The sequence below is a fragment of the Leucopleurus acutus genome, assembly GCF_964270905.1.
Source record: "Leucopleurus acutus genome assembly, chromosome: 13".
NCBI lineage: Eukaryota > Metazoa > Chordata > Mammalia > Artiodactyla > Delphinidae > Leucopleurus > Leucopleurus acutus.
Genome location: NC_139155.1, coordinates 65,759,453 through 65,785,909, shown reverse-complemented (window position 1 = coordinate 65,785,909; position 26,457 = coordinate 65,759,453). Strand labels below are relative to the sequence as shown.

The window sequence follows — 26,457 nt, the reverse complement described above, 5'->3', positions numbered from 1 at the left end:
GGTGCTAAACAGGCTCCTCACCCTCCCACCATGACGCCCCCCACGCTACTGACCAGGGGACCCCACCTCCTCCAGGAAAGGAAGGTCCCTGGGATGTGATGTGACACCCAGATGTCTCTCCTTCACCTCCCATGCCTGGGGAAGGATGGAGCCCCGCTTCCCAGGGCTGAAGTTGCTGGTGGGGTGGGGTCCCCCCTCAGCCTCCCCGAGGACAGACCAGCCCCCATGACAAGGAGGGTGGCCCTGGGGCCTCTGTGCAGCTGCAGGTGGGCCTGGGCAGGGGGTGGAGGGGGTGTCAGGAGGGTTTATGTTCGAGGCTGTGTCACTGTGTTATCCGTTCGGCGGAGGGACCAAGCTGACCGTCCTGGGTGAGTCTCCCCCTTCCCCTCCTCTTCGGGGTCCACGGTGAAATTTGGGCAGATTTTCTTGTCTTTTCCCTCCTGTCTGGGGCTGGGGTCTCACTCTCTGGAACCTGTCACCTTCACCTTTCTAGGCTGTCCTTCACTCCCAAGCCTGTCGTTCTTCACAGAACCTGGTGGGCATGGTGGGGACGGGCTCAGTGACCCTCCTGCCACCCCTCGCTCTTCCCATCCTGAGCCTTCCCTCCAGGCCCTTCTTCTCTGGATGCTGGGATGTCAGCTCCCTCCTCAGGGAGCCGAGCCCCGGGGTCTGAGGAGAAGGGAGGGGCTGAGGCCCAAGGAATAGGGGTCTCAGGCTGGGGCACTGGGTCCAGGGATGTGGGAAGGACACTGGAAAGAGCATGGGTGTCATCCTGGGATCTTTCTGCTCAGGGACCCAAATGGGGGCTAGTGAGGGACCCCAGAGCCAGGGGCCTTGGAGAGTGGAGGAGGGAACAGTACACGGGGGAAGGGTAGATGAATGTCCCATTGAGAAGGTGGCCTCAGGGTGCTAGGTCCCCATCCTCCTCCCAGCAAGCAGGACACCCCAGGCTGCACAGATCTCAGGACACTCGGGCCTTAAGGGTCACCGCACCCAGTTACACACTGGACGTGAGCCCCTAGCTCAGACGCCCAGCGTGGGGACTCCTCATAGGGACAGGTGACAGGAACTGACCTGGCCAGGCAGACAGATGTCCCAGGACAGACAGATCCCCAGCGGGATTTCACAGGTCAGGGGACCCCTCAGAGCAGACACAAACCCAGGCTCAGAACACAACGTTCACCCACATGGAAACTCTCATTTGTGGGACTCCCTGGACCCCAGCCCTGGGGCTGACGCTCCCTCCACCCTGGCAGCCCTGGAGGGGTCTCTGTGGCAGCCCTAGAGGGTTGGGGGCTGCGAGGCTGGCGTCAGGGGGACTGTGGGCAACAACCCCCCCCCCTGAAAGGGAAGAGAACCTGAATGGGGGACAGACAGACGACCTGTATGAGGACACCGGACGAGAACCAGGGGAAGATCTCAGACAGACAGATGCCCAGGACAGACAGAGGAAAGAGGGGACCTCAGGGTGGACGCCAGGCAGCACCAGGGAGCAGAGGGTGGGATGTGGTTTATGGGACGTGGGAACATGAGGAAGAGATGGAGACTTGCCAGGGAGCCCCGAACTCCCAGGAGTCGGGCACTGAGGATCCCCTGACAGAAGGTGAGCGACCCCAGCCATGGCTGCCTGACCTCAGGGGAGCAAGGGCCCGCCTGGGATCCATGCACTGGACTTTGGGCACCTGTGCCCGCTTCTCCTGAGGTCAGGGGCTCCCGCGATGGACGCTGCCCCAGTGACCTCCCGTCTCTCCCTCACTTTGCAGGTCAGCCCAAGTCCCCGCCCTCAGTCACTCTGTTTGCGCCCTCCACTGAGGAGCTCAGCGCCAACAAGGCCACCCTGGTGTGTCTCATCAATGACTTCTACCCGGGCAGCGTGACGGTGGCCTGGAAGTCAGGCAGCACCACCATCACCAAGGGCGTGGAGACCAGCCAGGCCTCGAAACAGAGCAACAGCAAGTACGCGGCCAGCAGCTACCTGGCCCTGACGGCCAGCGAGTGGAAATCTTATGAGAAGGGAGTCAGCTGCCAGGTCACGCACGATGGGAAAACCGTGGAGAAGACAGTGTTGCCCTCTGAGTGCTCTTAGGTCCTGGTCCTCACATCCTCAGGGGACTGGAGCCACAGGACCCCTGGAGGGTCTACCCACCCACCCTGGTCCCCCCAGCCCTTCCTCCTGCACCCAATCAACTCTCAATAAAATGTCCTCATTGTCATTCAGAACTCGTGCTCTGCTCGTTTTTCTTTCTGCATTTGGTGTCCTGAACTCAACCATCCTCAAAGGGGACCAAAATCCTCTTATCCATCCGGAAATCAAGATAGAGGATGGGTCTTGGGGATTTCACGATTGATGGTTTCACTGTCACCCAGAGACCCTCCCATAGAACATTCGAGAACAGGGAATTGGGTCGCTGCAGGAATGGAAGTCTGTCCACCCTCCCTACCCTCTTCCATGTTTCCTCCTCCGTGTGGACCACCTCCACATCTGATTGTCCCAGTCACAGTGTTTGGTTGCCAGGGCCCCCAGGACAATACCTCAGCTCCCTTCCCTGGAATCCTCAGCGTCACATTCTGGATTGTGTAGCCCTCAGGAGTCCGTCGGTTCCGTAGATGATGACCCACCGATTCCACGTGTCCTTTTGCTCAAAACCCACCCTGGTAATTCCGCATGACCTCGTCCTAGAGTTCCCACCCCCCTCATGGCACCTCCTGCTCGCACCTCCCTAGGGAAACAGCCCTGTGCCCCTCCCCCAGGCATTCCGGTCACACTCTGCACAGGACCCACAGTCCCTGACCCTGGTCACTCATCCCACACTCCCTCTAGATAGTCCTCCTCCCACTTGTGTCAGGAGGGTCCCGGCTGCCTTCAAGGCTCCTGGGACGAGGCCAGCTCTGCTCTCACCAATCTCTCGGTGGCCAGCCCACCACCTGCCCACCACAAATGCCAGTGAAAACCATGTGAGTGGTCGATGGGGCCATGAGTCTAACGTCAAGTTTCGGTCTAGGACGGTGCCGTGGACTTGACTGTGTACTGATTCACCATCTTAGATCTGGAATGAGATCTCAGATCAGTGAGATTATTGCTGTAGGAGCTACACAGGACAGGGACCCGAGTGGTTAGAAAGGCAGACACACACACAGACACACACGCACATGCGCGCACACCGGCACACACCGAGTTACTGCAAACTTGGCCGTGTTGGACCTGCCTCTAGGGCACTGGAGCCTCCAGAATCCCTGTGGCCTCGCTCTGCAGAGAGCACAGCTCCATCCCCTCAGGGTGCTAAACAGGCTCCTCACCCTCCCACCATGACGCCCCCCACGCTACTGACCAGGGGACCCCACCTCCTCCAGGAAAGGAAGGTCCCTGGGATGTGATGTGACACCCAGATGTCTCTCCTTCACCTCCCATGCCTGGGGAAGGATGGAGCCCCGCTTCCCAGGGCTGAAGTTGCTGGTGGGGTGGGGTCCCCCCTCAGCCTCCCCGAGGACAGACCAGCCCCCATGACAAGGAGGGTGGCCCTGGGGCCTCTGTGCAGCTGCAGGTGGGCCTGGGCAGGGGGTGGAGGGGGTGTCAGGAGGGTTTATGTTCGAGGCTGTGTCACTGTGTTATCCGTTCGGCGGAGGGACCAAGCTGACCGTCCTGGGTGAGTCTCCCCCTTCCCCTCCTCTTCGGGGTCCACGGTGAAATTTGGGCAGATTTTCTTGTCTTTTCCCTCCTGTCTGGGGCTGGGGTCTCACTCTCTGGAACCTGTCACCTTCACCTTTCTAGGCTGTCCTTCACTCCCAAGCCTGTCGTTCTTCACAGAACCTGGTGGGCATGGTGGGGACGGGCTCAGTGACCCTCCTGCCACCCCTCGCTCTTCCCATCCTGAGCCTTCCCTCCAGGCCCTTCTTCTCTGGATGCTGGGATGTCAGCTCCCTCCTCAGGGAGCCGAGCCCCGGGGTCTGAGGAGAAGGGAGGGGCTGAGGCCCAAGGAATAGGGGTCTCAGGCTGGGGCACTGGGTCCAGGGATGTGGGAAGGACACTGGAAAGAGCTGGACAGAGCATGGGTGTCATCCTGGGATCTTTCTGCTCAGGGACCCAAATGGGGGCTAGTGAGGGACCCCAGAGCCAGGGGCCTTGGAGAGTGGAGGAGGGAACAGTACACGGGGGAAGGGTAGATGAATGTCCCATTGAGAAGGTGGCCTCAGGGTGCTAGGTCCCCATCCTCCTCCCAGCAAGCAGGACACCCCAGGCTGCACAGATCTCAGGACACTCGGGCCTTAAGGGTCACCGCACCCAGTTACACACTGGACGTGAGCCCCTAGCTCAGACGCCCAGCGTGGGGACTCCTCATAGGGACAGGTGACAGGAACTGACCTGGCCAGGCAGACAGATGTCCCAGGACAGACAGATCCCCAGCGGGATTTCACAGGTCAGGGGACCCCTCAGAGCAGACACAAACCCAGGCTCAGAACACAACGTTCACCCACATGGAAACTCTCATTTGTGGGACTCCCTGGACCCCAGCCCTGGGGCTGACGCTCCCTCCACCCTGGCAGCCCTGGAGGGGTCTCTGTGGCAGCCCTAGAGGGTTGGGGGCTGCGAGGCTGGCGTCAGGGGGACTGCGGGCAACAACCCCCCCCCCCGAAAGGGAAGAGAACCTGAATGGGGGACAGACAGACGACCTGTATGAGGACACCGGACGAGAACCAGGGGAAGATCTCAGACAGACAGATGCCCAGGACAGACAGAGGAAAGAGGGGACCTCAGGGTGGACGCCAGGCAGCACCAGGGAGCAGAGGGTGGGATGTGGTTTATGGGACGTGGGAACATGAGGAAGAGATGGAGACTTGCCAGGGAGCCCCGAACTCCCAGGAGTCGGGCACTGAGGATCCCCTGACAGAAGGTGAGCGACCCCAGCCATGGCTGCCTGACCTCAGGGGAGCAAGGGCCCGCCTGGGATCCATGCACTGGACTTTGGGCACCTGTGCCCGCTTCTCCTGAGGTCAGGGGCTCCCGCGATGGACGCTGCCCCAGTGACCTCCCGTCTCTCCCTCACTTTGCAGGTCAGCCCAAGTCCCCGCCCTCAGTCACTCTGTTTGCGCCCTCCACTGAGGAGCTCAGCGCCAACAAGGCCACCCTGGTGTGTCTCATCAATGACTTCTACCCGGGCAGCGTGACGGTGGCCTGGAAGTCAGGCAGCACCACCATCACCAAGGGCGTGGAGACCAGCCAGGCCTCGAAACAGAGCAACAGCAAGTACGCGGCCAGCAGCTACCTGGCCCTGACGGCCAGCGAGTGGAAATCTTATGAGAAGGGGGTCAGCTGCCAGGTCACGCACGATGGGAAAACCGTGGAGAAGACAGTGTTGCCCTCCGAGTGCTCTTAGGTCCTGGTCCTCACATCCTCAGGGGACTGGAGCCACAGGACCCCTGGAGGGTCTACCCACCCACCCTGGTCCCCCCAGCCCTTCCTCCTGCACCCAATCAACTCTCAATAAAATGTCCTCATTGTCATTCAGAACTCGTGCTCTGCTCGTTTTTCTTTCTGCATTTGGTGTCCTGAACTCAACCATCCTCAAAGGGGACCAAAATCCTCTTATCCATCCGGAAATCAAGATAGAGGATGGGTCTTGGGGATTTCACGATTGATGGTTTCACTGTCACCCAGAGACCCTCCCATAGAACATTCGAGAACAGGGAATTGGGTCGCTGCAGGAATGGAAGTCTGTCCACCCTCCCTACCCTCTTCCATGTTTCCTCCTCCGTGTGGACCACCTCCACATCTGATTGTCCCAGTCACAGTGTTTGGTTGCCAGGGCCCCCAGGACAATACCTCAGCTCCCTTCCCTGGAATCCTCAGCGTCACATTCTGGATTGTGTAGCCCTCAGGAGTCCGTCGGTTCCGTAGATGATGACCCACCGATTCCACGTGTCCTTTTGCTCAAAACCCACCCTGGTAATTCCGCATGGCCTCGTCCTAGAGTTCCCACCCCCCTCATGGCACCTCCTGCTCGCACCTCCCTAGGGAAACAGCCCTGTGCCCCTCCCCCAGGCATTCCGGTCACACTCTGCACAGGACCCACAGTCCCTGACCCTGGTCACTCATCCCACACTCCCTCTAGATAGTCCTCCTCCCACTTGTGTCAGGAGGGTCCCGGCTGCCTTCAAGGCTCCTGAGACGAGGCCAGCTCTGCTCTCACCAATCTCTCGGTGGCCAGCCCACCACCTACCCACCACAAATGCCAGTGAAAACCATGTGAGTGGTCGATGGGGCCATGAGTCTAACGTCAAGTTTCGGTCTAGGACGGTGCCGTGGACTTGACTGTGTACTGATTCACCATCTTAGATCTGGAATGAGATCTCAGATCAGTGAGATTATTGCTGTAGGAGCTACACAGGACAGGGACCCGAGTGGTTAGAAAGGCAGACACACACACAGACACACACGCACATGCGCGCACACCGGCACACACCGAGTTACTGCAAACTTGGCCGTGTTGGACCTGCCTCTAGGGCACTGGAGCCTCCAGAATCCCTGTGGCCTCGCTCTGCAGAGAGCACAGCTCCATCCCCTCAGGGTGCTAAACAGGCTCCTCACCCTCCCACCATGACGCCCCCCACGCTACTGACCAGGGGACCCCACCTCCTCCAGGAAAGGAAGGTCCCTGGGATGTGATGTGACACCCAGATGTCTCTCCTTCACCTCCCATGCCTGGGGAAGGATGGAGCCCCGCTTCCCAGGGCTGAAGTTGCTGGTGGGGTGGGGTCCCCCCTCAGCCTCCCCGAGGACAGACCAGCCCCCATGACAAGGAGGGTGGCCCTGGGGCCTCTGTGCAGCTGCAGGTGGGCCTGGGCAGGGGGTGGAGGGGGTGTCAGGAGGGTTTATGTTCGAGGCTGTGTCACTGTGTTATCCATTCGGCGGAGGGACCAAGCTGGCCGTCCTGGGTGAGTCTCCCCCTTCCCCTCCTCTTCGGGGTCCACGGTGAAATTTGGGCAGATTTTCTTGTCTTTTCCCTCCTGTCTGGGGCTGGGGTCTCACTCTCTGGAACCTGTCACCTTCACCTTTCTAGGCTGTCCTTCACTCCCAAGCCTGTCGTTCTTCACAGAACCTGGTGGGCATGGTGGGGACGGGCTCAGTGACCCTCCTGCCACCCCTCGCTCTTCCCATCCTGAGCCTTCCCTCCAGGCCCTTCTTCTCTGGATGCTGGGATGTCAGCTCCCTCCTCAGGGAGCCGAGCCCCGGGGTCTGAGGAGAAGGGAGGGGCTGAGGCCCAAGGAATAGGGGTCTCAGGCTGGGGCACTGGGTCCAGGGATGTGGGAAGGACACTGGAAAGAGCATGGGTGTCATCCTGGGATCTTTCTGCTCAGGGACCCAAATGGGGGCTAGTGAGGGACCCCAGAGCCAGGGGCCTTGGAGAGTGGAGGAGGGAACAGTACACGGGGGAAGGGTAGATGAATGTCCCATTGAGAAGGTGGCCTCAGGGTGCTAGGTCCCCATCCTCCTCCCAGCAAGCAGGACACCCCAGGCTGCACAGATCTCAGGACACTCGGGCCTTAAGGGTCACCGCACCCAGTTACACACTGGACGTGAGCCCCTAGCTCAGACGCCCAGCGTGGGGACTCCTCATAGGGACAGGTGACAGGAACTGACCTGGCCAGGCAGACAGATGTCCCAGGACAGACAGATCCCCAGCGGGATTTCACAGGTCAGGGGACCCCTCAGAGCAGACACAAACCCAGGCTCAGAACACAACGTTCACCCACATGGAAACTCTCATTTGTGGGACTCCCTGGACCCCAGCCCTGGGGCTGACGCTCCCTCCACCCTGGCAGCCCTGGAGGGGTCTCTGTGGCAGCCCTAGAGGGTTGGGGGCTGCGAGGCTGGCGTCAGGGGGACTGTGGGCAACAACCCCCCCCCCTGAAAGGGAAGAGAACCTGAATGGGGGACAGACAGACGACCTGTATGAGGACACCGGACGAGAACCAGGGGAAGATCTCAGACAGACAGATGCCCAGGACAGACAGAGGAAAGAGGGGACCTCAGGGTGGACGCCAGGCAGCACCAGGGAGCAGAGGGTGGGATGTGGTTTATGGGACGTGGGAACATGAGGAAGAGATGGAGACTTGCCAGGGAGCCCCGAACTCCCAGGAGTCGGGCACTGAGGATCCCCTGACAGAAGGTGAGCGACCCCAGCCATGGCTGCCTGACCTCAGGGGAGCAAGGGCCCGCCTGGGATACATGCACTGGACTTTGGGCACCTGTGCCCGCTTCTCCTGAGGTCAGGGGCTCCCGCGATGGACGCTGCCCCAGTGACCTCCCGTCTCTCCCTCACTTTGCAGGTCAGCCCAAGTCCCCGCCCTCAGTCACTCTGTTTGCGCCCTCCACTGAGGAGCTCAGCGCCAACAAGGCCACCCTGGTGTGTCTCATCAATGACTTCTACCCGGGCAGTGTGACGGTGGCCTGGAAGTCAGGCAGCACCACCATCACCAAGGGCGTGGAGACCAGCCAGGCCTCGAAACAGAGCAACAGCAAGTACGCGGCCAGCAGCTACCTGGCCCTGACGGCCAGCGAGTGGAAATCTTACGAGAAGGGGGTCAGCTGCCAGGTCACGCACGATGGGAAAACCGTGGAGAAGACAGTGTTGCCCTCCGAGTGCTCTTAGGTCCTGGTCCTCACATCCTCAGGGGACTGGAGCCACAGGACCCCTGGAGGGTCTACCCACCCACCCTGGTCCCCCCAGCCCTTCCTCCTGCACCCAATCAACTCTCAATAAAATGTCCTCATTGTCATTCAGAACTCGTGCTCTGCTCGTTTTTCTTTCTGCATTTGGTGTCCTGAACTCAACCATCCTCAAAGGGGACCAAAATCCTCTTATCCATCCGGAAATCAAGATAGAGGATGGGTCTTGGGGATTTCACGATTGATGGTTTCACTGTCACCCAGAGACCCTCCCATAGAACATTCGAGAACAGGGAATTGGGTCGCTGCAGGAATGGAAGTCTGTCCACCCTCCCTACCCTCTTCCATGTTTCCTCCTCCGTGTGGACCACCTCCACATCTGATTGTCCCAGTCACAGTGTTTGGTTGCCAGGGCCCCCAGGACAATACCTCAGCTCCCTTCCCTGGAATCCTCAGCGTCACATTCTGGATTGTGTAGCCCTCAGGAGTCCGTCGGTTCCGTAGATGATGACCCACCGATTCCACGTGTCCTTTTGCTCAAAACCCACCCTGGTAATTCCGCATGGCCTCGTCCTAGAGTTCCCACCCCCCTCATGGCACCTCCTGCTCGCACCTCCCTAGGGAAACAGCCCTGTGCCCCTCCCCCAGGCATTCCGGTCACACTCTGCACAGGACCCACAGTCCCTGACCCTGGTCACTCATCCCACACTCCCTCTAGATAGTCCTCCTCCCACTTGTGTCAGGAGGGTCCCGGCTGCCTTCAAGGCTCCTGGGACGAGGCCAGCTCTGCTCTCACCAATCTCTCGGTGGCCAGCCCACCACCTACCCACCACAAATGCCAGTGAAAACCATGTGAGTGGTCGATGGGGCCATGAGTCTAACGTCAAGTTTCGGTCTAGGACGGTGCCGTGGACTTGACTGTGTACTGATTCACCATCTTAGATCTGGAATGAGATCTCAGATCAGTGAGATTATTGCTGTAGGAGCTACACAGGACAGGGACCCGAGTGGTTAGAAAGGCAGACACACACACAGACACACACGCACATGCGCACACACCGGCACACACCGAGTTACTGCAAACTTGGCCGTGTTGGACCTGCCTCTAGGGCACTGGAGCCTCCAGAATCCCTGTGGCCTCGCTCTGCAGAGAGCACAGCTCCATCCCCTCAGGGTGCTAAACAGGCTCCTCACCCTCCCACCATGACGCCCCCCACGCTACTGACCAGGGGACCCCACCTCCTCCAGGAAAGGAAGGTCCCTGGGATGTGATGTGACACCCAGATGTCTCTCCTTCACCTCCCATGCCTGGGGAAGGATGGAGCCCCGCTTCCCAGGGCTGAAGTTGCTGGTGGGGTGGGGTCCCCCCTCAGCCTCCCCGAGGACAGACCAGCCCCCATGACAAGGAGGGTGGCCCTGGGGCCTCTGTGCAGCTGCAGGTGGGCCTGGGCAGGGGGTGGAGGGGGTGTCAGGAGGGTTTATGTTCGAGGCTGTGTCACTGTGTTATCCGTTCGGCGGAGGGACCAAGCTGACCGTCCTGGGTGAGTCTCCCCCTTCCCCTCCTCTTCGGGGTCCACGGTGAAATTTGGGCAGATTTTCTTGTCTTTTCCCTCCTGTCTGGGGCTGGGGTCTCACTCTCTGGAACCTGTCACCTTCACCTTTCTAGGCTGTCCTTCACTCCCAAGCCTGTCGTTCTTCACAGAACCTGGTGGGCATGGTGGGGACGGGCTCAGTGACCCTCCTGCCACCCCTCGCTCTTCCCATCCTGAGCCTTCCCTCCAGGCCCTTCTTCTCTGGATGCTGGGATGTCAGCTCCCTCCTCAGGGAGCCGAGCCCCGGGGTCTGAGGAGAAGGGAGGGGCTGAGGCCCAAGGAATAGGGGTCTCAGGCTGGGGCACTGGGTCCAGGGATGTGGGAAGGACACTGGAAAGAGCATGGGTGTCATCCTGGGATCTTTCTGCTCAGGGACCCAAATGGGGGCTAGTGAGGGACCCCAGAGCCAGGGGCCTTGGAGAGTGGAGGAGGGAACAGTACACGGGGGAAGGGTAGATGAATGTCCCATTGAGAAGGTGGCCTCAGGGTGCTAGGTCCCCATCCTCCTCCCAGCAAGCAGGACACCCCAGGCTGCACAGATCTCAGGACACTCGGGCCTTAAGGGTCACCGCACCCAGTTACACACTGGACGTGAGCCCCTAGCTCAGACGCCCAGCGTGGGGACTCCTCATAGGGACAGGTGACAGGAACTGACCTGGCCAGGCAGACAGATGTCCCAGGACAGACAGATCCCCAGCGGGATTTCACAGGTCAGGGGACCCCTCAGAGCAGACACAAACCCAGGCTCAGAACACAACGTTCACCCACATGGAAACTCTCATTTGTGGGACTCCCTGGACCCCAGCCCTGGGGCTGACGCTCCCTCCACCCTGGCAGCCCTGGAGGGGTCTCTGTGGCAGCCCTAGAGGGTTGGGGGCTGCGAGGCTGGCGTCAGGGGGACTGTGGGCAACAACCCCCCCCCCTGAAAGGGAAGAGAACCTGAATGGGGGACAGACAGACGACCTGTATGAGGACACCGGACGAGAACCAGGGGAAGATCTCAGACAGACAGATGCCCAGGACAGACAGAGGAAAGAGGGGACCTCAGGGTGGACGCCAGGCAGCACCAGGGAGCAGAGGGTGGGATGTGGTTTATGGGACGTGGGAACATGAGGAAGAGATGGAGACTTGCCAGGGAGCCCCGAACTCCCAGGAGTCGGGCACTGAGGATCCCCTGACAGAAGGTGAGCGACCCCAGCCATGGCTGCCTGACCTCAGGGGAGCAAGGGCCCGCCTGGGATACATGCACTGGACTTTGGGCACCTGTGCCCGCTTCTCCTGAGGTCAGGGGCTCCCGCGATGGACGCTGCCCCAGTGACCTCCCGTCTCTCCCTCACTTTGCAGGTCAGCCCAAGTCCCCGCCCTCAGTCACTCTGTTTGCGCCCTCCACTGAGGAGCTCAGCGCCAACAAGGCCACCCTGGTGTGTCTCATCAATGACTTCTACCCGGGCAGTGTGACGGTGGCCTGGAAGTCAGGCAGCACCACCATCACCAAGGGCGTGGAGACCAGCCAGGCCTCGAAACAGAGCAACAGCAAGTACGCGGCCAGCAGCTACCTGGCCCTGACGGCCAGCGAGTGGAAATCTTACGAGAAGGGGGTCAGCTGCCAGGTCACGCACGATGGGAAAACCGTGGAGAAGACAGTGTTGCCCTCCGAGTGCTCTTAGGTCCTGGTCCTCACATCCTCAGGGGACTGGAGCCACAGGACCCCTGGAGGGTCTACCCACCCACCCTGGTCCCCCCAGCCCTTCCTCCTGCACCCAATCAACTCTCAATAAAATGTCCTCATTGTCATTCAGAACTCGTGCTCTGCTCGTTTTTCTTTCTGCATTTGGTGTCCTGAACTCAACCATCCTCAAAGGGGACCAAAATCCTCTTATCCATCCGGAAATCAAGATAGAGGATGGGTCTTGGGGATTTCACGATTGATGGTTTCACTGTCACCCAGAGACCCTCCCATAGAACATTCGAGAACAGGGAATTGGGTCGCTGCAGGAATGGAAGTCTGTCCACCCTCCCTACCCTCTTCCATGTTTCCTCCTCCGTGTGGACCACCTCCACATCTGATTGTCCCAGTCACAGTGTTTGGTTGCCAGGGCCCCCAGGACAATACCTCAGCTCCCTTCCCTGGAATCCTCAGCGTCACATTCTGGATTGTGTAGCCCTCAGGAGTCCGTCGGTTCCGTAGATGATGACCCACCGATTCCACGTGTCCTTTTGCTCAAAACCCACCCTGGTAATTCCGCATGGCCTCGTCCTAGAGTTCCCACCCCCCTCATGGCACCTCCTGCTCGCACCTCCCTAGGGAAACAGCCCTGTGCCCCTCCCCCAGGCATTCCGGTCACACTCTGCACAGGACCCACAGTCCCTGACCCTGGTCACTCATCCCACACTCCCTCTAGATAGTCCTCCTCCCACTTGTGTCAGGAGGGTCCCGGCTGCCTTCAAGGCTCCTGGGACGAGGCCAGCTCTGCTCTCACCAATCTCTCGGTGGCCAGCCCACCACCTACCCACCACAAATGCCAGTGAAAACCATGTGAGTGGTCGATGGGGCCATGAGTCTAACGTCAAGATTCGGTCTAGGACGGTGCCGTGGACTTGACTGTGTACTGATTCACCATCTTAGATCTGGAATGAGATCTCAGATCAGTGAGATTATTGCTGTAGGAGCTACACAGGACAGGGACCCGAGTGGTTAGAAAGGCAGACACACACACAGACACACACGCACATGCGCACACACCGGCACACACCGAGTTACTGCAAACTTGGCCGTGTTGGACCTGCCTCTAGGGCACTGGAGCCTCCAGAATCCCTGTGGCCTCGCTCTGCAGAGAGCACAGCTCCATCCCCTCAGGGTGCTAAACAGGCTCCTCACCCTCCCACCATGACGCCCCCCACGCTACTGACCAGGGGACCCCACCTCCTCCAGGAAAGGAAGGTCCCTGGGATGTGATGTGACACCCAGATGTCTCTCCTTCACCTCCCATGCCTGGGGAAGGATGGAGCCCCGCTTCCCAGGGCTGAAGTTGCTGGTGGGGTGGGGTCCCCCCTCAGCCTCCCCGAGGACAGACCAGCCCCCATGACAAGGAGGGTGGCCCTGGGGCCTCTGTGCAGCTGCAGGTGGGCCTGGGCAGGGGGTGGAGGGGGTGTCAGGAGGGTTTATGTTCGAGGCTGTGTCACTGTGTTATCCGTTCGGCGGAGGGACCAAGCTGACCGTCCTGGGTGAGTCTCCCCCTTCCCCTCCTCTTCGGGGTCCACGGTGAAATTTGGGCAGATTTTCTTGTCTTTTCCCTCCTGTCTGGGGCTGGGGTCTCACTCTCTGGAACCTGTCACCTTCACCTTTCTAGGCTGTCCTTCACTCCCAAGCCTGTCGTTCTTCACAGAACCTGGTGGGCATGGTGGGGACGGGCTCAGTGACCCTCCTGCCACCCCTCGCTCTTCCCATCCTGAGCCTTCCCTCCAGGCCCTTCTTCTCTGGATGCTGGGATGTCAGCTCCCTCCTCAGGGAGCCGAGCCCCGGGGTCTGAGGAGAAGGGAGGGGCTGAGGCCCAAGGAATAGGGGTCTCAGGCTGGGGCACTGGGTCCAGGGATGTGGGAAGGACACTGGAAAGAGCATGGGTGTCATCCTGGGATCTTTCTGCTCAGGGACCCAAATGGGGGCTAGTGAGGGACCCCAGAGCCAGGGGCCTTGGAGAGTGGAGGAGGGAACAGTACACGGGGGAAGGGTAGATGAATGTCCCATTGAGAAGGTGGCCTCAGGGTGCTAGGTCCCCATCCTCCTCCCAGCAAGCAGGACACCCCAGGCTGCACAGATCTCAGGACACTCGGGCCTTAAGGGTCACCGCACCCAGTTACACACTGGACGTGAGCCCCTAGCTCAGACGCCCAGCGTGGGGACTCCTCATAGGGACAGGTGACAGGAACTGACCTGGCCAGGCAGACAGATGTCCCAGGACAGACAGATCCCCAGCGGGATTTCACAGGTCAGGGGACCCCTCAGAGCAGACACAAACCCAGGCTCAGAACACAACGTTCACCCACATGGAAACTCTCATTTGTGGGACTCCCTGGACCCCAGCCCTGGGGCTGACGCTCCCTCCACCCTGGCAGCCCTGGAGGGGTCTCTGTGGCAGCCCTAGAGGGTTGGGGGCTGCGAGGCTGGCGTCAGGGGGACTGTGGGCAACAACCCCCCCCCTGAAAGGGAAGAGAACCTGAATGGGGGACAGACAGACGACCTGTATGAGGACACCAGACGAGAACCAGGGGAAGATCTCAGACAGACAGATGCCCAGGACAGACAGAGGAAAGAGGGGACCTCAGGGTGGACGCCAGGCAGCACCAGGGAGCAGAGGGTGGGATGTGGTTTATGGGACGTGGGAACCTGAGGAAGAGATGGAGACTTGCCAGGGAGCCCCGAACTCCCAGGAGTCGGGCACTGAGGATCCCCTGACAGAAGGTGAGCGACCCCAGCCATGGCTGCCTGACCTCAGGGGAGCAAGGGCCCGCCTGGGATCCATGCACTGGACTTTGGGCACCTCTGCCTGCTTCTCCTGAGGTCAGGGGCTCCCGCGATGGACGCTGCTTCAGTGACCTCCCGTCTCTCCCTCACTTTGCAGGTCAGCCCAAGTCCCCGCCCTCAGTCACTCTGTTCGCGCCCTCCACTGAGGAGTTCAGCGCCAACAAGGCCACCCTGGTGTGTCTCATCAATGACTTCTACCCGGGCAGCGTGACGGTGGCCTGGAAGTCAGGCAGCACCACCATCACCAAGGGCGTGGAGACCAGCCAGGCCTCGAAACAGAGCAACAGCAAGTACGCGGCCAGCAGCTACCTGGCCCTGACGGCCAGCGAGTGGAAATCTTATGAGAAGGGGGTCAGCTGCCAGGTCACGCACGATGGGAAAACCGTGGAGAAGACAGTGTCGCCCTCCGAGTGCTCTTAGGTCCTGGTCCTCACATCCTCAGGGGACTGGAGCCACAGGACCCCTGGAGGGTCTACCCACCCACCCTGGTCCCCCCAGCCCTTCCTCCTGCACCCAATCAACTCTCAATAAAATGTCCTCATTGTCATTCAGAACTCGTGTTCTGCTCATTTTACTTTCTGCTTTTGGTGTCCTGAACTCAACCATCCTCAAAGGGGACCAAAATCCTCTTATCCATCCGGAAATAAGATAGAGGATGGGTCTTGGGGATTTCACGAGGGATGGTTTCACTGTCATCCAGAGACCCTCCCGTAGAACATTTGAGAACAGGGAATTGGGCCACTGCAGGAATGGAAGTCTGTCCACCTTCCCCACCCTCTTCCATGTTTCCTCCTCCGTGTGGACCACCTCCATATCTGATTGTCCCGGTACAGTGTTTGGTTGCCAGGACCCCCAGGACAATACCTCAGCTCCCTTCCCTGGAATCCTCAGCATCGCATTCTGATTTACTTTCCCCCTCAAGTGTCCTTCTGTCCATTGATGAAGACCCACTGATTCCATGTTTCCTTTGGTTTAAAACTCACCCTGGCTATTCCACATGACCTCGTCCTAGAGTCACCCCCACTGCACGCCCTCCCAGCCCCCTCCTGCTCCCACCTCCCCAGGGACACTGCCTTCTGCCCCTCCCCCAGGCCCTCACTGTCACACTCACAGGAACGTCCATTCCCTGACCCTGGTCACTCATCCCACACTCCCCCGGGTATCCCTCCTCCCACTTGTGTCAGGTGGTTCCTGCCTCCATTCAAGGCCCCAGGGCCAAGGTCAGCCTTTCTCTCTCTGACCCTTAGAAGTCAGCCCAGCACTGACTCCACCACAACTGCCTCATGTCCAAGTGTCCATGGTGGTCGATGGGCCCCATGAGCTCGAGGTCTGGCATCATGTTCTAGGAAGGTGCCGTGGGTTCATCTGTGAACTAGTACACTTCTTTAGGAGCTCAGAATGGGATCAGAGACCCTCCCAGATGACTGTCCTAGGTGCTAACATAGGATCTCATAGCTGCACCTTTCATTGCACACACACACACACAAGTTACTAGAAACATGGCCCTGTTGGACCTGCCTCAAGGGCACTGGAGCCTCCAGAATGCCCCGTGGCCTCGCTCTGCAGAGAGCACAGCTCCATCCCCTCAGGGTGCTAAACAGGCTCCTGACCCTCCCACCATGACGTCCCCCTCAAGCTGCTCTCCAGAAAGGGAGTTCCCTGGGATGTGATGTGACACCCAGACATCCCTCCTGCCCCTCCCACAACTGGGGATGGATGGAGCCCCGCTTCCCAGGGGTGAAGTTGCAGGACTGGAGAGGTTTCCCCTTCCCTCCCCAAGGCCAGACTAGCTCCCATGACAAAGAGGGTGGTCCTGGAGCCTCGGTACAGCTGCAGGTGGGCCTGGGTTAAGGGCCGGGTGGCTGACAGGTGGGTTTATGTTCGAGGCTGTGTCACTGTGTGCTGTGTGGACCCAGTTGACCATCCTGAGTGAGTCTCCCCCTTTCCATCTTCTTGGGTCAGGAGTGACAATTGGGTAGATTTTTCTGTTTTCTCTGTCCTGTCTGGGGCTGGGGTCTGAATTGCTCTGGGGCCTGTAACCCTCACCCTTTAGTCTGTTCACTGTTCTTAGACCCCGGTTGGGGACAGGATGGGATGGTCTCAGTGAGCCTCTTGCTCCCGGTACTGTGACCCTGAGGTCTCTCCCGGGGACCTTCTCCTCTTGATTCCTCATGTTTCCTTGAGGGATAGTTTCACTCTCACCCAGAAAAGCCCAGAGAATATTCCAGAGCAGGGCAGCAGGACCCAGGAGAGCCCACCTCTGCAACTTCCCTACACTTGCTGTTCTTGTGTGGACCACGCCCACCGCCGGCCCTCAGGCCCTCTCCCCCACTCCCCTGCCCCCAGGATAATATCTGAACTGCTTCCCTGGATTCTTCACAATCTGAGACTATGAGTCAAGAAACCCCCTCCCCAAAAGGGCGGAGACCTGACACCAATACAAATGGATGGATCGACATGCTGTATGAGGACATGGGGAGAGGGTCTGGGGGGAGGGGATCTTCAGGCAGACAGATGCCCCAGGAAGGATGAGAGGTCACAGCTGATGTCGGCAGCAGCAGGGAGCACAGGGCAGGAGGTCAAGTTATGAGGACGTGTGAACCTGAAGGGTCAGGGGCCAAAGAGGGTGCCCAGAGCTCCCATGATTAGGGCATCCAGGACTTCCAAGTGGGTCCAGTGGTTAAGACTCCGCGCTTCCACTGCAGGGAGCACAGGTTCCATTCCTGGTCGGGGAACTAAGATCTTGAATGCCACACAGCATGGCCAAAAAAAGAAATTAGGGCATAGAGATTCTCCCAACAGGATCCGGTAGGGTCTCCCCGTGCCCAACCTGGGCCCACCGCAGCCCTCTTCCTGCACCAAACAACTTGCAATAAAAAGTCCTCATCGTTATTCAGAAATCATGCCCTCTGCTCATTTCTTTTTTTGTCTCGTGTTTAATTTGCACCCTCTCCAGAATTCTGGGGGTGGGGTGGGGAATCCTAGGCGCCAGTGAGAAAGTAACTGCAGGGAGAGGCTCACAGTCTCCTGGGTGGGGGCATCTCCCAGGCAACCAGCCAGGACACATCACCCATCCGCCCTCTCCTTCTTCCCACTCCTCCTCCAGCACAAGGCCGTGCCCACCCCCTGCCACCTTCCTGGCCGGAGCTGCCCATGGCTGGTGACCTCCAGATGAGCCCTCCCTCCCTGCCCTGGTGGGGACCCTCCACACCTCCCTGCCCCCGGCTTGTCCTTTCTTTCCAGTATGGCTGTTAGCATAACTGACTCGGGAACCTTCGCCCACGTTCCTCTCCCTCCGTGTCCTGCCTGGTCCCTGGGCTGGGCCACTCCTGGGGGCCTCCCAGCCCAGGCTCCACCTCCTTCCTCCCTGGCCTCCTGCGGCCCCTTCTCCTCCTGGGCTCATGGGGAGGGACTTTGATCTTAGCTTCAGCTCTGGGGCACTGCTTCCCTCCCGCCCCGGTTAAATGCTCTCCAGGCCTTACCAGCCAGGCATCAAACCTCCCTCGGAGGAAGATCCTATAATGACACACGCCCTACGGATGGAGACACAAGGCCCAGAGACCCTGAGTGACCTGCCCACGTTCACGGCAGGACTGAACCCCATCCGCCCACCCGACCCCAGAGCTCAGCTCCTGCCCCCAGGTTCCCAGCCGCCCCCAGTGCCCTGCCCACCCTGGCCAGGCCCTCCTGACTCATCCAGCCTCCTCCCTGGGGAGCTCCGAGCCCACCTGAATCAGGTCTCCCTCCCTGGGACCCACGGCTTAAGGGGACAGAGTTGCTGGGGCCCATGAGGGACCATGGGGGACAGGGGCCTTAGGTCAGAGTGGCTGGCTTCCTCATGCTCTGGGTCAGAAATCAGGGTCAGGGCACTGGGGGAGGGGCCGAGAGAGGGTCGCCTCTTTCTGAAGACCCAACCTCAGTCCAGGCTCCCAGGGAGGGTCACCGCAGGGCTCACCCTTGGTTGCCCCAACACCAGGAGGGTCAGTCCCCAGTAGGTGGCTTCCCAGGCCCAGCCCCCCCCCCCCCACTCCCTGGTCTCTAAAGATGCAGGAACTGTCACAACACCTTCAGTCAGGGGCTGCTGCCCAAGGAGCTGTGGATCTGGGGTCCAGGGAAGGGAGCCCAGTGCTGAGCACAGCAGGAGCTCAGAGGCCAGGACAGCCCTCCCGCAACCCCCCAGAGCAGCAGGCCGGCTCCCCTTCTCCCCCACTGAGGCCCCTGTGTCTGCCTCTGCCTTCTCCTGCCAAGAACCTTTGGGGTCCCCACTTCCTCCGGGAAGTGAGACTTCACCACCGCTCCTGGGGGGCGTGCAGAGGGGCATACGGAAGAGGGGCCCTGAATTCGGGGAATCTCAGGCCCCATGATGGACGGACGCCCTGCCACGGAGCAGCCACTGGGCTGTCAGCCGTGGGGATGCTTCACCCCTCGGATGTCCCAGCCCCTCCGTGAAGCCTCAGAGACACCCCACTTCCCTGCGGTCACTGTAACCGCACCCCACTCCAGTCCCCTTCCCTGCAGTTGACACTGGGGCTGGAATCACTACCAGCCCACGAGTGACCCAACCCCTTCCAGGTCTCAGACCACTGGCTGCCAGTCAGCTGCTGTTTCCCAAGTGCCCGAGCAAGCCCTGCCCCAGCTGGGACCAGTCCCGGCCCTGCCTGGTCCCGATACGGCAGTAACGGAGGACCCAGACACCCAGGCCAGCGGTCAGAGAGCTGGAAGGCCATCTCTGGGGCCCAGCACCAGCGTTCAAGCCTCAGCAGCTCCCAGTTTCCCTCCCGATGGCCATTATAGGCCCACAGACATGATCCTGGGGAAAGAAAGAACCCGGAGGTAATGAGATGCCCAGACTCGAGGATGGCCTCTGTGACCTGACAAACTCCTGAGGGTTGTACTTCCTCATATGAAAGCAGTAGGGCCACCGAGTGTGAGCCCACGACACAGGGCACTCCGGCAGGGCCTCTGACTGTGACCTCACTCAGTTAGCAGGCAGCCCCAGTGGCTTCCAAGGCACTCGGTCACTCCAGGTAAGCCATCTGGCTCACCCAGGCTGCCCCTCTCGGCAGCCATGCACCCACGCTCTGATCCTCAAGGATGGCACATTGAGGCCAACCCACGTTCCTATCACCCCCTCCGGTCCCCCTGGACCTGTCTCCCACCCATGACCCAACTTGGGGCCATGTTCTCTCCAGCCACACCCTCCTCCCTTCAGCCCCTCACAGCACAGCTCTGGGGGCTCCACATTGCCCTCCCTTCTTGACATCACCCCATCTTTCCCTGCACTCCCAGGTACCAGTGACCTCCAAGGGGCCCAATCCAACCATCCCCTCTCTGTCCTCCCCACTGTCGGCCTCTGAGTGGATTTGAGAACCACACTCCATTCTTTCTCTCTTGAAACTCCTCAGCCCCCAAATCCCCTCTCCTGGGTCCTCTTTCCTCTCCTCTCTCATCCCCTTCCCCATTTGTTCTGTGTTGTCACCAGGTCCCGGGGAGCCAGCGGCCTGGATGCCCTTCCTTCTCTGTCCACGGGAGCTAGAAACTGGGTGCATCTAAAAAGCGCTCATGGAACATTACTCAGCCATTAAAAAGGATGAAATAACGCCATTTACAGCAACATGGATGGACCTGGAGATTATCACACTAAGTGAAGTAAGTCAGACAGAAAGATAAATATCATATGATATCACATATGCAGAATCTAAAAATAGTGATACAAACGAACTTATTTACAAAACAGAAACAGACTCACAGACTTAGAGAATGAACGTATGGTTACGGGGGGCAGGGGGGGCGAGGACGGGAGGGATAGATTGGGAGTTTGGGATTGACGTGTACACACTGCTGTATTTGAAATAGATCACCAACAAGGACTTACTGTATATAGCACAGGGAATTCTGCTCTTGTATTCTTTAACAACCTAAATGGGAAAAGGATTTGAAAAAGAATAGATACATGTATATGTATAACTGAATCACTTTGCTGTACACCTGAAACTAATACAACATTGTTAATCAACTGTACTCCGATATAAAATTTAAAAAAATTTTTAATTAAAAAAAGAAAGGGGCTCCTGTTTCTTTATCCGTCCAATCTCCCAGCCCGACCAGGGCTCTGACCTCGCTCCAGAAGGTAGGTGCCCTGAGGGCAGGGGCTGCACCATCCCCCCCCTTAGTGCCTCAGAGCGTCAGCTGGGTGCTGGACAGGCATCAGGGAGCCTCTTAATGATTGCTGGCAACTTACTGCAGAACTGTCCCCAGCTCTGCCCAGTTGTGGGACTGACCATCCCCAGCTCTGCCTGGTTATGGACTGATCGTCCCCGGCTCTGCTGCAGGTGTCTGTCATCTCTCTGCCACGAGGAAAGAGCCCCAGGTGGGTACTGCCTGTGGATCGTGTTCTAACTCCCCCATACCAGCCCAGGAAGTGGGTGCTAACACCCCCTCACCTCATGGATGAGGAGACAGAGATTCCAGAGCTGAGGCAGCCGCTGGCGGACACAGGTGCTCAGGGCCACACACACGGTGGGCACCCGGGCGCCCCTTCTGAGGTCACCCCCCCTTCCCAAGGAGGCTGTGCTGTGCCGGCCGGGAGACGGTGCTGAGCACATGACCCCGCAGCCTCTGGACATCAGAGGCATCCTAAGGCTCTGTGGGGTGGGGGAACCCTGGCTCCTTAATCTATACTGACTCAGTGCAGGTAGGGGCAGGGAGGAGGGGGTTCATGGACCCTCTGAGTCCATACAGCAAAGCAGTGTGGGTATTGTGGGCCCAATTCACAGAGGAGAGAACTGAGGCTCTGTCAGCGGGATGGGGGTTGGGGGACCTGCCCGGGGTTACAGGGTGAGCTGCTGGCTGACCTGCCCCCACCACCCCCAGCTCTTTCCACAGCTCCTCAGCCCTGCGAGACATGTCATTCATCCATTCACTCACTCATTCATTCAGCAAACCGTCAGTGAGCACTGCTGTGGGCTGGTGCTGGGAGCAAGGAGACAGGACCCCCTGCCCTGGAACAGCTCATGCACTGGGGGGACACCCGTAGAGCCCACCGCTGACCCCACCGTGTCCTCAATCACCCAGGTCAGCTGCCCGCCCGGGGAGCATCTCCCCGCACACCTGGGATAAGATTTCATCCACTGCCCGGCCCCACAAGGCGGATCCCCCAGCAGCCCACACTGGCACATCTACAGGCTCATCAGAGCCCCTCAGGGAGCCTTGAAGTCCCCATCAGGGCTGCCATTGCCCACTTCACAGAGGGGACACTGACCATAAGGGATGCACCGGGCCTGCCCCACTCAGCTCAGAGCTGGGACAGCCCCTGCGGACTGGTGGCCCCAGGGCACCGGCAGCGGGGGCGGGTGTCCATGCTGGGCTGACTCTTTGTGGAATAAAAGAGTGTTAGGTCAGGGGAGGGGGCTTGGCCTGGCCCTGCCCTGCCTGCTGTGTGACCCTGGGCAGTGCCCTCCGTCCAGGGCTTCCTTGTGGGAGGCCAAGACTGGGGAAGGTGACTGATGGGGGAGGGGGTTGTGGCTTCCTTCACAGCAGAGCCCAGAATAGCCCTGGGGGAGGGGAGGGGAGGTGACTGCTGGGGCCCTGGGGGTGGCCCAGGAGCTTCTACTGAGCTGAGCTGGGTGATTCTCCCGGCCCACTGTGAGACCTGCAACGTCACCAAGAGAGCGCAGCCGGGCCAGGTCTGGGCAGGGGGACACCCTTGTCCTTCACCCCACAGTGTTCACCAGAGTGCCACAGTGGTTGCAAGGGGCTCTGTCCCGGCCTGTGTCTCTCTGGATACAGACCCTCACTCCCAACACAAAGGTCCAAACCCAGGTTTCCAGCCGCTTTGAAAATACAGCTTCCAGGGGTGTCCGCGGAGCAGTCAGCTGTCTGCTGCCACACCCGCTGGTTCAGTGACACAGGACACAGCAAGGTGATGTCTACATCTCTCAGAGCGTGCTGTCCTCCTCCTGGTCAGGTCCTGCGTCCCCAGCCCACTGTGCCCGTGATGGGGCATCAACCTCCTCCCTGCAGCTCCTGAGCAGGACGGGTGGGAGGAACGGGCCAGGTTGCCAGGGTCCCTGGCTGCACACAGAGGAGCATCCCCCACCGGCATCCACGCGCCAGGCTAAACACTGCTGTGCAGGAGACTTTGTGAGGCTTCGAGGGGACGCGCTCCCTCGAGGTGGCCAGAGAACCCCCGCTTCCGTATGGTCACCTCGAGGGACTGCACACCGGTCTCACGGACACAAACGCAGTGATGTGACAGAGGGTAGTTGGTCCTGGCAGGGCCAGTCTTTGGACCAGTTTTTCTGAAAAGCCAGTTGGTCACCTGGGATCACAGCAAACCTAATCCTGTTTGGCCAGGAATCCCCCAGTGACAGCCTCCCCCAGAACACCTGGCCCAGGGAGGGGTCCAGGGGGTGACCTGTCTCCTAGATTTCACTGACGTTCCCAGTTCATGCCCATGTCTTGGTGTGATCATTTTTTAAATTAATTTTTATTGAAATGCTGTTGATTTACAATGTTGTGTCAGTTTCTGCTGTACAGCAAAGTGAACCAGTGACGTTGCTGAAACCCTGGCCTCTGTTCACCGGTGCTGGATAGAAACGCGGAGACAGAGCTTTGGAGGAGTAGAAAAGAGCAGCTTTATTACTTTGCCAGGCAAAGGGGGCCACAGCGGGCTAACGCTCTCAAGACTGTGAACCCCTTCCTGGGAAATAGGAAAGGGTCTTCCGGTTTCAGGGTGGAAAACAGGGCTGTAGAAAAGGATCGGGACTGACGTAGTCTTGCATTCTTCTTCCCTCCTGGAGACATTGAGATCATTAGGGCTGGCGTCGGGTGGTTCCGGAACAGGTTCTGGTGGTCCTCGAGGTTATCATCCCGTCATCTTTCTGGAATAAAGAATGCTCCCAAAGGAGAGGAGTCTTAGGGAGTGTCGTCTTGGAGAAGTAAACGTCAGGTGCTTAGTACAACTTTAGCTAGAGGGCAATCATTTTCAGAGTGCAATTAAGCGAGAAAGAGAGGGGAAAAACATATCTGTAGGAGACAGGTTGAACAGGCAGAAAGAATAAGGGCTGAATAAGGGCTAACATAATGGGGGTACCTCAACAAGCTTCTGCTACAGCAGTTATACATATCCATATATCTACTCTTCTTCAGATTCTATTCCCATGTAGGTCATTACAGAGTATTGAGTAGAGTTCCCTGTGCTTTATAGTAGGTTCTTATTAGTTATCCATTTTATACATAGTAGTGTGGATATGTCAGTCCCAATCTCCCAATTTATCCTTCCCCCTCCCTTACCCCCGGTAACCATAAGTTTGTTTTCTACATCTGTGACTCTATTTCTGTTCTGTAAATAGGTTCATTTGTACCATTTTTTTAGATTCTACCTATACGTGACAAACCCAGAGCAGACATCATTCTCAATGGTGAAAAACTGAAAGCATTTCCTCTAAGATCAGGAACAAGACAAGGATGTCCACTCTCTCCACTTTTATTTAAAATGTATTGGAAGTCCTAGCCATGGCAGAGAAGGAAAAGAAATAAAAGGAATCCAAATTGGAAAAGAAGTAAAACTGTCACTGTTTGCAGATGACATGATACTATACATAGAGAATCCTAAAGATGCTACCAGAAAACAACTAGAGCTAATCAATGAATTTGGCAAAGTTGCAGGATACAAAATTAATACACAGAAATCTCTTGCATTCCTATACACTAACAACAAAAGATCAGAAAGAGAAATTAAGGAAACACTCCCATTTACCATCACATCAAAGAATAAAATACCTAGGAATAAACCTACCTAAGGAGGCAAAAGACCTGTACTCCAAAGACTATAAGACACTGATGAAAGAAATCAAAGATGACACAGATGGAGAGATATACCATGTTCTTGGATCGGAAGAATCAATACTGTCAAAATGACTATACTACCCAAAGTAATCTACAGATTCAATGCAATCCCTATCAAATTACCAACGGCATTTTTTCACAGAATTAGAACAAAAAAGTTTACAATTTGTATGGAAACACAAAAGACCCCGAATAGCCAAAACAATCTTAAGAAAGAAAAACAGAACTGGAAGAATCAGGCTCCCTGACTTCAGACTACACTACAAGATTATTAATAGCGCTCCTTCCACTCCCAGAAATGTCCCAGTGCGGACGATAAATTTTGGTCGTCTGAGTGCAGGGAAACTGTTTGCTGAATGGCTGAATGACTCTCCTTATAATAAGTTAAAATGTGGGGCTCAAGGCAGCACCAGGATTTGTGGTCAGCTGACTGTGCAGCGCCATCGAGTCCCCTGACCGAGGTGCAGGATGGGGGCAGCAGCCTCACCAAGGGCCACCCCCAGGGGGTCACCATGGGGCTCCTGAGCCCTGTGGACCTTGACTGGAGCCCTGGTGTGAGCTCACACCATACCAGCCTATGAGAGCCCTGAGTGTGACCCTGACACCATTTCCCACCCAGTGATAGATCCGCATGTGTGGAAACCTGCAAGGGACGGACCCTCTGGGCAGCCCTTGTCCCCAGGGAAACTGGGAGGAATCAGGGAGAATGTCTGGGGCAACCAGGACAGGGTCCAGGGGAGGGGCTCGGTCATCAGACGCCCTGTGTCCACTCCAGGGACAGAGTAGCTAATGGTCAGCGCGACCCACCAGGGCACTGCCATGTGTGTGTTTCCACACAGATCGGGGTGACACTCTCTTCCTGTGGCCACATCAACCCCCCAGGTCCCTTCTGCTCCTCACACCCGGCCTGGGGACATCTCACGTCAGGGCTGGCGTCCACTGAGCATTCTCTGTGCCCGGGGCTGTGCTGGGCACCAGAGTCTGGATCCCCCTCTGGTCCTCACCAGGATGGGTAATCCCTGCCCGCCCCGGGCCCGGCCTCCTGGGGACATGCTAGGGCCTCCAGATTGTGCCAGGAGGAAGGAGGAAGCCTCAGCGAGACCCCAAACAGGCTCCCTAAGGAGGATGGAGAGGCTGCTGTGGGCCGGCCGAGAGCGGCTCTCCAAGGGAAGGTGGGACCCCAGAGCAGCCTGGTGAGCCCACCCGCAGGGTCTCTGGTCACACAGGGCCTCCAGCTCAGCGCTGGTGTGGACCAAGGCCCTTCGTGGATGAGGCCCGCTGTGGTCACTGCCCGGGGCAAAGCCACCTCTCAGCAGCCCTTTCCTGAGCACCTACGATGTGTGGGGACCTCGGCGGTGGCAACGCAGCTCTGCTGGGCCTCCTGTGGGCACAGGGAAGCAGCCTATAGAGAGGGAGTGGTGTCGTGCAGGACGGGCTCGTGCCCTGGAGAAACCAACCAGGGTGAGGGCTGAGGGTGCCCGACTGGGCCTCACAAGGGGCCACCGCCGAGCCTGGAGGTGGCCAGGGGGCAGGACAGCCCTGACTCTGGGTTGGCGGCTTGGGGCCTGTGTCCCCTCCATGCAGCCGGGCTGGTGATAGTGGAAACTCGCTCCCTGGGGTCCAGGAGGGATGGTCAGATGGAAAATGGATGTTTGCTGGTCTCTGAGGTTGACTGTTGCTGCCATTAGCATCGGCCTGTTCGGGCCCAGCCGGCCTCAGGCCAGCACCCCTGGGCTCCCCATGGGCCCCACCCTCACCCCCGTGCAGCTGGCCTGGTGAAACCAAGAGGCCCTGACGCCCGAAATAGCCGGGAAACGCCGACCGGCCCA

The 26,457-nt window shown here is 58.6% G+C and overlaps 5 gene segments (V, D, J or C); all 5 read left to right on the top strand.

Annotated features, from left to right (window-relative positions):
* Positions 1 to 15,333, top strand: part of LOC309970980 (Ig lambda chain C region-like) — a 52,203-nt gene extending 36,870 nt beyond the window's left edge. Inside the window, exon 2 of the C gene segment in view lies at positions 14,877 to 15,333.
* Positions 308 to 2,086, top strand: LOC309970602 (Ig lambda chain C region-like). The segment is given in 2 exons: positions 308 to 368; positions 1,764 to 2,086.
* LOC309970600 (Ig lambda chain C region-like) lies at positions 3,584 to 5,506 on the top strand. The segment is given in 2 exons: positions 3,584 to 3,644; positions 5,050 to 5,506.
* LOC309970599 (Ig lambda chain C region-like) lies at positions 6,870 to 8,782 on the top strand. The segment is given in 2 exons: positions 6,870 to 6,930; positions 8,326 to 8,782.
* LOC309970598 (Ig lambda chain C region-like) lies at positions 10,146 to 12,058 on the top strand. The segment is given in 2 exons: positions 10,146 to 10,206; positions 11,602 to 12,058.
* Positions 15,334 to 26,457: the final 11,124 nt, after the last annotated feature.